We start from the raw sequence: 1,327 nt of genomic DNA, 5'->3' as shown, positions 1-1,327 counted from the left end.
GAGAGAGAGCAAGCAGGGCAGGCTGCACCTTTTGGGTACCCAAGGCCATGCCCAACTTGGCCCAGCCTCTCAAAGGCCTTTGGCTGTAGGAGGTTCCCCATGTGGGTGCTGGGAACTGAACCCGGGTCTCTCTGGTGGAGAATCCTCTGGTTCCTTAGCTGCTGAACCATCTCTTCTGCCCCCAGAAAAGTTTATTTTTAAAAATACATACCTAGGAAGAGCTCACAGGTTTGATCTACAAATTACTATGACACTATAACACTATGACACAAGTTTCAGCTAAATCACAGCTGGAAAAGAGCAAAGGGGTTTACACCTGTAGAAGAGACGCATCTTCTTATTCCTTCAGTCTGTTGCATGATTATATCATTAATTCATTCATCAAAATATTTATTTATTCAGTGGCAGGCATTGAGGCTGTATTGTAAGTGTGTCATAAACAGGTCAACAGCTATGGCTGGGATTGTGTGAAGTTTTGTAAGATATGCGTAGTGTAGGAGGTCCTTCTGTTTATGTGTTGCTTTCATTGGTTAATGAATAAAGAAATTGCCTTGGCCTTTTGATAGGGCAGAACTTAGGTAGGTGGGGAAAACAACTGAATGCCGGGAGGAAAAAAGCAGAGTCAGAGAGACACCATGGAGCCACCAGAGTCAGACATGCTGAATCTTTCCCGGTAAGCCACTGCTATGTGGCAATATACAGATGAATAGAAATGGGTTAAATCAAGATGTGAGAGTTAGCCAATAAGAGGCTAGAGCAAATGGGCCAAGCAGTCATTTAATAACACAGTTTCTGTGTGATCCTCCTACCTTTATTGCCTCCATTTCCCAAGTGCTGGGATTAAAGGCATGCACTACCACGCCTGGTTGTAAAGACCATTACTAAGCATGAGAATGTAAAAACCCATGTTTCTTTGTTTATCCCGTCACCCAAATCACTGAAATGAAAACCACACTAACCCTCAAATAAGTGTGAGGGGTAAAGACAGAATTCTTTTCCATGATGACTATTTTGAGATTTTTTTAAAGAACTCTTTAAAATATCAATTATAAAGGTAGGGTATGTTTTACTGCCTTTCCTGATGTGTCCGGCATGCTGTTTACTCCTTAGTAAATGACCAGTGGTTGTGTTTCTCTTCTTTCTTTGCTAACAAATTAGCTCTGAGAATGCCTGGCCACAAATTCAAGTCCTTTATTTCTAATTCCCCCTGTGCTGGTGGTAGCACACAGGATCTCCAGTAACACATGTCAGCTGATGGTAGCACACAGCTAACAGTAACACATGTCAGCTGATCATAACACACAAGGCCTCCAGTAACACATGTCAG

Source organism: Microtus ochrogaster, chromosome 17 (genome assembly GCF_000317375.1).
Source record: "Microtus ochrogaster isolate Prairie Vole_2 chromosome 17, MicOch1.0, whole genome shotgun sequence".
NCBI lineage: Eukaryota > Metazoa > Chordata > Mammalia > Rodentia > Cricetidae > Microtus > Microtus ochrogaster.
The sequence above is the reverse complement of the archived record's forward strand: the minus strand, read 5'-3'. Positions refer to the sequence as shown.